At 35.6% G+C, this 9637-nt stretch overlaps 1 protein-coding gene across 8 annotated transcripts in view; it reads left to right on the top strand.

The window, feature by feature from the left end:
- Nav3 (neuron navigator 3) overlaps positions 1-9637 on the top strand; it is an 802778-nt gene that overhangs the window by 534134 nt on the left and 259007 nt on the right. The gene's annotated exons all lie outside the window — the stretch shown is intronic.

Genomic DNA, 9637 nt, shown 5'->3' with positions numbered 1-9637 from the left:
TCAAGGGCTATTAATCAGGGGAAGAAAAGATAACACTATCACCCTAATCTAGTTGTTGGGGGTGGGGGGGGGCGGGAGAAGAGAGGAAAACACCCATTTTTTTTTTTTTAAATAAAAATAAGCCTTAGAGCAATGAGGGCTATATTCAGAAGGTGAAGGGACCACTGTTACCTGGGAACAAGGGCAGTTAGATTAAAACTCCACCTTGGAGTCTTTCTGTGAAAGTAAATCTGAAGTGTAAGAGTTTCTGGTCATTTGCTCAATGGAAGCTACTGCATCTCTCAGCCAGAAAGCTCTCCTTAATTCAGCCCTCAGTTCCAATTACCTGTTCTTCCAGAAGATGCCAGAGTAGCTATTCTGGTTTTAAATTAAAAAAGAAGAAAAAAAATATCTACCCTTTTGAGGCCAATGCTTCCCTTGGATATACTAATTGCTTTTCTGTTCACTCCTGCTCCTGTAAATGTCCTGTTTCTTATCAGATCCCATGATCTTTTAATCACAGGACTCCACTACTCTAATTTTGGGGAACTCCCTCATCAGTGTTTACCCAGATATCTGCAGTTCCCATGTGCCCACAACCTCCTGCCATCCTACAGAGGCTTTGGTCTGTTTTCAGCACATGAGTAGGCCACTCCACAGTGCTTTGGGCTTTTGGAGCACTCTGCCAGCTTTGGCCTCTACCTTTGTTCAGTATTGTCTGAACTCTAGTCCCCATGGCCAGTGCCCCTCAGCCGAAACTCCTCAAGATACCTGTGGTTCTATCTATGGGAATAATAACAGAGGAGTGTTCATGTTACCTACTTGGAGGATTCTAGTCTCCTTATATTTGTAATATAATATTATAAAATTTTTTAATTAGAGAAAGTTCTATAATTGATTCATTCTCATTATAAATATTATTCCGCCTTGAATTTACTTTAAGGATTTTTTTACGTACACCTTAAGATTGTTTGATCTTTTTTTGCATCATATTTTTCACTTTGCTACATGAAAGTAATTTTTAAAAAAATTTTTCATGGCTACTTAAGTTTTATAGTGTAAGTAAAGCATACTTTGATAATAAAAATTTGCCTATACTAGCTATTTATTTTCATTCTGATTTTTAAATACTATGATTAATATAAATTACATTTTCTTGGCAAACAATTATACATAAAGAAGAATAAAGGAATGCTGCAGGGGTGTGTGTTGAATATAAATTTAAGTCATTGAGTATAATTATATACACACATCAGAACTAAAATAGAAGAGAGGGAATGATAGATTCAGAAACCAATCATCTCCCATATTTTTAAAAAGCATTTACTGAAATTTTTAACAATCATTGGCATAGAATTAGTACCATAAATCATGTTTAATTTTCAGAACAATCTATGTAAAACTATATTGCCCCATAATTTTAGGACTATGTTTGTAACACCTCTTTATTCACCTCAAACAAGTTGTGAGGAACAAATGAGATGACCCATTTGAAATTGTAAAGCAAAGTTAGAATTAAGTATCAAAAATCTGATATCCTATTTCATCGTTATTTCTAAGGGCCAAAAAGCTCATATCAAATTCCAAGTATCCTGGCCCGGGCAGTTTGACCTTCCTCTACTCACTTAGCCCACAACTAGTAGTAACCAATCAAAGGACATTTCACAGGGTCCAAGATCAGAGCTTCAATAGAAGGAACTTTCTATTGATGAAGAGCCCATAGTTAGTGTTCAAAGATGTTATTAAATGCATTAATGAAAAGGGACCAAGTTTCCTCAGCAAGAATTGTGGACGCAGGTCAATGATTTGTATAAATGCAACAGGAATATTAGAAATTGATTTCATCCTTCTGTTGGAGTCATAATTAAATTCTGGTGCCTAGGGGAGTTCTGTGAAGGGCCTTTGGCTACAAGAAGAATGTCTCTGTAATTTAAATTAACACCAGCTGCTGTAGCAAAGTCCTGGATTTCGGTGGTTCTGCACGGTAGATGTTGGTTTCTCACTCTCACAGTCCAAGGCGTTTCCTGGTTGTGGAGCTCAGATGCTTGGTTTTGTACAGTCACTCAAGAGCTCAGGCCAATGGAAGCACACATGTTCATTGGTGGTTTCTTTGTTCCACCTAGATATGTCCTTCTGGTTGGCCTATGGTCAAAAGGATTGATTAAGAGTATGGGTTATTTTTTTATGGGTCATGCTTGAAAGTTCAACTCACTTCAGTTTATAGACCATTGGTAGGAACTAGTCCATATTTCCCCAACCTCAATGCAAGAGAGAAGAGCTTGCAATGAAGCTTCTGTGTGAGAAACTGCTCTGCTGTGGAAGGCAGAACACAAATTTTGCTGAGCAACAGCTAAACCTTAATAAGTCTCTGACAAGTGGTTGGGTAGGAGGACTTTACTCCTCTGGCAACTGGAAGTGTGTCCCTATTTGGTGTCAACTCCCCATAAAATTGGAATTATATGATCTTCCATTTTCTAAATATGTAGCTGAGGTTTAATCGTCCTTGGAATATATTAGGTAATACATCAGATATGGACAGAGAAGAAAATCAAGATAAGGAGAGTCTACAGAAATTAATTATTTTCTGTGTCTCAATCATGCAATTAAAAAATAAAAAAAATCCAATATCAACATGTGGTAGTTTGAAACAATTTTTAATTGGAATTACATTATTTTAGGAGAATATGTTTTAAAATCTACTTCATAAGTACCATATTCCATTCATTATTATAATGATGTCTTATATTCTATAATACATTCTGTTATTGCAGATGTTTTCTATTATAGTAATCCTGTGAGATAGGGTAGATAAGGATATGATCCCTGCATTAAAGAGAAGGAAAATCAAGACCAAGTAGTAAGTGGTGGGACTGGGAAAGGAGCCCAGCATTTCTGACTCCAGGCTCCATACTTTCCATTTCTGAAACTCTCCAAAAATTAAATTTTACTTTTTTAGGGATTTGTGGGAATAGGGGAGGGTAAGGGACTGGGGAGAAAATACATCAAATTAGATCACCTTCGCTGCCTTGTGAGAATATTTGCTTCTTATATCTTCCAAGAATGTTTTAGACAGCTGCACGTATTTCTTGAGGAATATCTTTTATCACAGGAATAGGTTTATAAGGAAACAGACTCTAAAATTTGGTCTGGAGGCTTGTATGTGAAATATTGGCTGCTTGAGAATCTTTGATTTCCATTTATTACTTTGTATTTGTATATAAACACAGTATGAAATCATATAGTGAGCATTCTGTCTTTTGATGTATTTTTTCTCCATTGTACTTAACAAAATATCCAATATTTTTTAAGGGATTGAAATAGAATCATTAGCAGTATAGCAGTGTGACACATTTAACATGAAAGCATTTCAGGATGAAATTTGGAGGTTTATTAAGTGGCTGTTAGTGTGATGACTTTTAAAGTCTTGATTCTTGCCTGTGGTCATGTGGTTATCTCATTATTTGAGCAGTTTTCCTTTGCAGTATGACAACACAGTAACAGCCACTGTTGCCTGACAGTCTTGCAGTTATGTGGATCTAGCCCCTACCCGTGGTGATTTGCAGGTATAACTTGTCACTAGAGAGAAACCACTTGCAAGAAGTCAATATGTTGTGTAGGATTGGAATAAAAATCAGATCCATCAGGGAGCCCTTAACAAATAGCAAATTAGATGGCAAATCTCACCATGTGTGATACATGAATATAAATATATTATTTTTTATAATTTATTAAATATTTAAAATGTCTAGTATTAATGAAATAGGATGTCTTCAAAAGGGGATCAAAATCTTCTAAATAATCTAGCTTTGCTTAGATCTCATGTAACAAGAAGGAAAGAAAAAAGTCAAGAAAATGCATCTTTTAATTTTTTTTTCCTAGAAGTTTCACCACTGCTGCCTATTAACAACTGGTAGGTAGGTGCATTAGTACCCATGGGGTGCTCTGTTTTTATTTCTGCTTACATTTCGCTATGGTTTTTAGCACAGCAGGTAGTATGTTCTCTCTTAGTTCCCAACTCCCACATTTTTATCCTAAGTGAATGTAAACTGACCATTGATCACCTCTAAATAGATAGATGGAGGGATGGATGGATGGATAGATAGATAGATAGATAGATAGATAGATAGATAGATAGATAAAAATCTCTATCTTGAGGCAACTTTGAGATAGAGCTCTTCCTTTATTAACAATTTAAAGGATTTAAAGCATAGGAATGGATGATGTGCAAAAAGCATCTGCACTCAGTATGTTATGGGCTTGCTGTGCTTTTCTTGGTAGCAAGAAAAGCTTAGGAGGGAAGGGAAATATTATATAAGCAGGAGTCTTTTGGTACTTTTCACTTATATTGAAAATACATTCACTTTATGTCCAAAGACAGTTTCAAGTGTTAAAATCTAATCTCTTATTTTGTGAATAGCATTCCTCTATGCCAGTGGTTCTTAAATACAAGCACATATCAGAATCATCCCGAGGGCTTATTGAAACTCAGTTTGCTGGCCCCACCCTCCTCATCTCAGTCAGTATTATCTGGCTGAGCCAGATTTTAGATAATCTATATCAATAACAACTACATAGGTGACTGATAGCGTTGGTCCAGGGACCACATTTTGAGAACCACTGGTCTACCTTAAATGTTTTTATCAGTTTTTCACTGTTAAATGTTGCAACCTGTGTGGAAATACTCAGGTCAGAAGCCTGGAAATTTTGAACTCTCAAGATTTAAAAACATTTATTCTCTTCTAACTTTTTGTTTGGCTAACATTTTCTTACACATATTCTCTGGCATACCATACAGTCATTGGAGGATAGTTTACTAATTTTACCTTCTACTTATTTATTTGCATATTTGTATCAACTTAGACAAAAAAGGATAAAAGAACCTCAAGTATTTGTCACTTTATTTTCCTAAGAGTGGTGAGAACTGCAAGTTTCCTAAACTGTTTTTTGGGTTTTTTTTTGTAAAAATATTCTTTGGCATTGTTCAGCATGCAGATTTTAGTGCACTTCGTCACCTGCATTACTAGGCGTTTGCAGGCCATCAGGGTAGATTCTCCTAGGGCTCTCTGTAAGGGCCAGATATTGTAGCATTCAAATAAAGAAAACTTTTCCTCATATTTTGAGATGGATGTCAGATGTAATGGGAGTAATTGTAGGAGATTGGAGGTAAGGAAGGCTCATAAATGAAATATTTCCTTTTGTATGGGTTAAGAGTGCAAATGTTGAGCCAGAAAGTTTGGCTTGTATGCATCGATTAATATTGTAAACTTGAGAAAATACATCAGCTCTTTGTTTCAAGATCATCTTTAAAATGGAATAGTGATACCTTCTTCTTAGGCAACTTTGAGGATTCAGTGAGTTAGCCCAAATAAAATGTTTTAAAACAGTGCTTTACTCTAACCACTATTATTAGTAGACACTACATCTTGGAGAAAGAATGTTAGTAGCTCTTTTTTTTTGTCATGCTGCCGGTAGCAGTGGAAATGCAATAGGATTTAAGTGAAATAAAATATAAATTACTACCACAATTATGTGGTCAAATTATAATATCCAAGTCCTTTTTCAAAAATTTACAAAATGTCATGTTCTTTGTCGGAGGAAAGATCATTAATCAGACCCCATGCACGTAAGACAAGGGTAGATGGCTCTTCATTATGTGTTCGATTTCTGCCAGATGGTTTGATCGATTGTCCACACTGACCATGAAATTGCCCAGGATGATTGTAATCCTTTAGGTTAGAGGAGAAAATGCTGACTAAGGTGCCAGAGTATTCAGTATGTTTGAAATAGCACGGAGGATTAGAGAGCAGCACACACACTCCCAAGGAATGCTGAGGAGTCTTCACAAGATCCTAGAGGGAAATGAATGCCACTGGGTGAGCAGGATGGAGGAGAGTCAAGAGAGTCACCATTGCAGAGAATACCCAGGAAGCTCTCAAAATTGGCTAGCCTGTCCCCTGCTCCTTCCCCAAGGACAAACTATGGAACTGATCCTCTTCTGTGCTGCCCACAGTGTCAAGCAGGGCTCTTCTCAGTATGTGCTGTCTGGCTTCACTTGATTATGGATCACAGCATTTGTGTCTGTCCTCAGTTATTTTCTCTATAAAGAAATCACATGAAAAAAATTCAACACATACTATAGTTAGCTCAGTAAAACCTATTTCTTCTTTTCCTATCAGTTTACAATCATTTCTATTTCTGTTAATCTAAAAATTTCCTATCTCCATTATGAAAATAGAGAGATGGTCCTAGATTCCAAGCTGATGAACTGTGGCTACAAATTTGAAAATATAAATGCAATCGTCACTAAAAATATCAACATAACGTCGGTTCCAGTAAAATTTGAACCTCGAATTAAAGGATGTATTTGATGTCTGCATACCAAGAAGTGTCACAGGGATGAGTGGAGTTGGGTGCATGAGTTCAGGACGTTGATGTTGATGGTCTTTGTTTCATCTGGCTTTATGCTCAAAATAAGAATAGTATGCCAAGGTGTGTTTCTCTTCTCAGGAAGGAAATAATTTTCTAAGAACTTAAACACTTAGATGTAGTAATGATGGAAAGTAATCTTTGTGTATGCCAATGTATTTATTTTTTAAGACTGGCGACCTCTCACATGAATGTATTGTTAGTAATATATGTGACATGCTCCAGATTTATAATATATTGATGACTGGAATTTTAATCTTTACAGAAAAAACAAGCCTTAAAAAAATAAGGAAATGTATGTATTTCTTTCAAACCTAAAAATGAAGGCATTTTTAGAGTTCTCTCGTATTAGCCTCTGGAAGCTGCCACATTGCCCAGCTCTGGGTGTGTTGTGTGGATGTAATGGGAGTAATTGTAGGAGATTGGAGGTAAGGAAGGCTCATAAATGAAATATTTCCTTTTGTATGGGTTATGTTAACAACCCCAGGAGCTTTAAGCTAGGCTCTTTAGAGTGTCTGCTAAGTTTAGGCAGACACAGTTATCTATTTAACTCAAGCCAGACCATTGGATTTCTCCATCTTAAACCAAGTGTGTCTTACTCTTAAGTGCCCCCAATTCTGTTTCCTTATCATGCCTCTTCTGTATCCCCACATCTTTGGTTTAAGGCTTCATCATTTCTTATCCACATTCTCAATAGTTTAATTTTAAAAGAATAATTTTAATTGTTACCAGGCAATAACCATTAAAGTGTCAAAAGTCTTCCAGCTAACGAAGTGAGCGGTTGTCTGCTCTCCTACCTGCATCTCTTCTCCAATAAAAGAAAAACTGATTTCTACTCATTTAAGAGTTTCCAATGACATTTATGTCCACATTTCCAAGTAATATGCTATAAAATACTAGTTTATTAAAATAGAGGCCATCTATTAACTTTTTAAGATGTTGTATGTGGTTCAATCTGTTCTACTCTCCACCTCCCCGCTCCACCCACAGTGTATTTTAATTTTCAGTTAAATCCATATTAATTGTGGTCATTATTGTCATATAAATATTACTTATTGTCAGATCAAGTACTGTGTCCTGTGATTACAGTCCCTTTCTTGAGCAATGTTTGCTTTGTTTCTTTGCCTAGAACAAATAATCATTGCCTCAATTTTTATTTGGACAATTTATTTTGAATATCTGTATTTTTTCAGTTTCCAATAACTCTATAAAATACATAGCAGTAAGATTTCCTTCATTATTTAAACTGTCAGATTATATATCAATTCGAGTATTTCCTTCTTATAAACAACCTACCATCATTTCTCTTTGTTCAATATGAAGAAACTGTTCTCTGTCTGCCACATAAGAGGTAGACAAGCCTTCTGCTGGTTATTGGCCTGGAAATATATTTGCCTTCCTCTTATATTTGAGCAATTGTTTGTTTGAGTCCAATATTTTTACATCTTATAGCTTCCTAATAATGGGTATATGGAAAGTATGTATTTCATCTGAGTGAGCGGTTTATGGGAAGTAAATATTTCATCTGTGATATTTTTGTAAGAAATATCTTTATTTTACTATCCTATTTGATAGTTTCTTTAGGCATAAAAGTTAAGATTGAAAGTCACTCTCTTCCAGAATTTTGTAGGAGTTTATCTATGTCTTGAAAGTCCAATGGAGCTGTAGAGATTTTTTTATGTCATTGCAATTTCTGTTCCTTTGAAGGTAACTTTGATTTGCTTCTTTGTGCCCCCACCTCTTGGAAGCTTTTAGGATAGTTTTTTTTTGCCTCCAATTTTCATTATTGATTTTTATCTTCTTGACGGTACTGACCATTTTGGTAATTTTCTCCAATACTTCAGATTTTAAAAATTCATATTTCTCTGATATTTGACTTACTGGATCCATTCCCTAATATGCCTACCTATTTTTTCTTATTAACCAACTAAAGCACTTTGGTCTACTTTCTTGTAAATGTTCTCGGTTTAATCTTCCACGCTTTTAATTTTAAAGTTAGCTGTTATATTTTTTCTGTGCAAAACTTCTTATTCTGTAGATCTTCAAATATGTCTGTATATATGTATGCATTTTTATATATGTGTGTGGAGGTGTACATATGTATTTTTCTTCTGATGGATATAATATCTCCTTTCTAGTTTAGGTTGTTAATTATAATTTCCATGAAGTTCTCTTCTTCTCCTGCCTTTTTCTCTGTTTTATTCTGATATATTTTTAGTCTGTCCATTTTGCTACCTGTATTTTATGTCAGAGAATTTCCTCAAATGTCTGGTAACCTGGAACTCTCTGTGCATCAAGTATGAGACAATAAGAAACCATTTGGAAGTTGTTTGTATGTGATTGTGGGTGTGTGGTGGGGTGCACACAATTCTTAGAGTCTTCTGTGATTCCTTATAGACCCTTCATTGTCCTGTTGGTCAATTTACTGGGTGGCCAAGAAGACTAATATCTGTTGATCTTGGAAATGATTATTGTTGTCAAAGAACTATTTTCTAATCTTCTGATCAGAGTGATAGTGAGGGGTGTAGCATTCTGTATTCCTCAAGGAGAAAGTACCTAAAGAGTAAGTCACTTGCTAGAGTGTCAACATTAGTATATGTAATTTTATTTAATCCTTCTAATTTAATTCCCAGGCTATCACACTTCTGGCTGCTGCCTGGTAACCCAACTTTTGATTTCCCCTAGAATCTTGATGGGATGAGGGGAGGCAGGTAATACATAAATCTTGAATCCGACTCATGCTGTCTTCCTATTGATCTGATGTGCACACTTCCTGAACTGTTCCGAGCTCTGTGGGTAAACATGTTCATATTCCTTGACAGCTCTCTCTCTCTCTCTCTGCAAGCTCCTGTGGGCATCATCTTCCTGTGCTTCTCTGTGCCCAGTTGTGCATGATTCTTTCATCAGTTTTCAATGTCTGTATATTATGGTCATGAAAGATAGAGTTTGAGCTTTGGCTTTTATTTTTGGTGTCCTAAGGACAATTTTCTAAACAATACAGGGCAGAAACATATTTATTTCACCATCTAGAACAAGGAAGCCTTGTCAAGTCATCTCCCTGTATTCAGTCTTTCTTTGCTCTAAACTATCCTTCATAACTACATCTGACTTAGAATTTAGAAACACCAGTTAGCAAGGCTGTTATTTGTTGTTGTTCTTCTTAGACATACATAACAGTAGAGTGTATTTTGACATATATATATATATATATATATATATATATATACACACA

Source organism: Marmota monax, unplaced genomic scaffold (assembly GCF_021218885.2).
Source record: "Marmota monax isolate L192 unplaced genomic scaffold, Marmota_monax_Labrador192_F-V1.1 WCK01_AAM20220418_F8-fsc00146, whole genome shotgun sequence".
In the NCBI taxonomy this organism is placed as follows: domain Eukaryota; kingdom Metazoa; phylum Chordata; class Mammalia; order Rodentia; family Sciuridae; genus Marmota; species Marmota monax.
Note: the sequence above shows the minus strand (reverse complement) of the source record. Positions and strands in the feature narration are given on the sequence as shown.